This window comes from Mesitornis unicolor, unplaced genomic scaffold, assembly GCF_000695765.1.
Source record: "Mesitornis unicolor isolate BGI_N332 unplaced genomic scaffold, ASM69576v1 scaffold35346, whole genome shotgun sequence".
In the NCBI taxonomy this organism is placed as follows: Eukaryota; Metazoa; Chordata; class Aves; order Mesitornithiformes; family Mesitornithidae; genus Mesitornis; species Mesitornis unicolor.
The window spans coordinates 24,627-25,089 of record NW_010192402.1 but is presented as its reverse complement, the minus strand read 5'-3'; the positions used below and the strand labels follow the sequence as shown (position 1 = coordinate 25,089).

The 463-nt window shown below is 45.4% G+C and overlaps 1 protein-coding gene across 1 annotated transcript in view; it reads left to right on the top strand.

Annotated features, from left to right (window-relative positions):
• ACAN (aggrecan) overlaps nt 1-463 on the top strand; it is a 27,159-nt gene that overhangs the window by 21,826 nt on the left and 4,870 nt on the right. The gene's annotated exons all lie outside the window — the stretch shown is intronic.

Below are 463 nucleotides of genomic sequence, written 5' to 3'. Positions count from 1 at the left end.
GCGGTTCAGGATCGTTAGGCCATCTGTCTTAACATCACTTTCCTAATGCAACCTAATCAGCCTCTGATTTACCCAGCCCTGCTACCTGTTGTTGAAGATCCCTGTAAGAGAAGAGACTTTCTACCCTGCAGCTGCTTACAATCTTGTTTGGTCCATGTCAGATTTAATTTCCTCTCTTCTATGACCTGTGGGCTCATGGTGCCTGGGGGCCATAACCTGGGAGATGCAAGAGGAAGACAGTGCCCCGAATTCGGTGGTGAACATATATCTTCATTATTACCATGAGGAAACCATCCTTTCTATACATCTATACATCTATACATCTCCAAGAGCTGCGGGACACCTTAGGTAAGCTCTGCTGTCTGTGCACACAGCTGGTCCTTGTCACCATCACAGTGTCCCTACCAGTGAACAAGATTTTCATCATTCTTTTCCAAGATGATTGCTGTCATATTTTCCCATA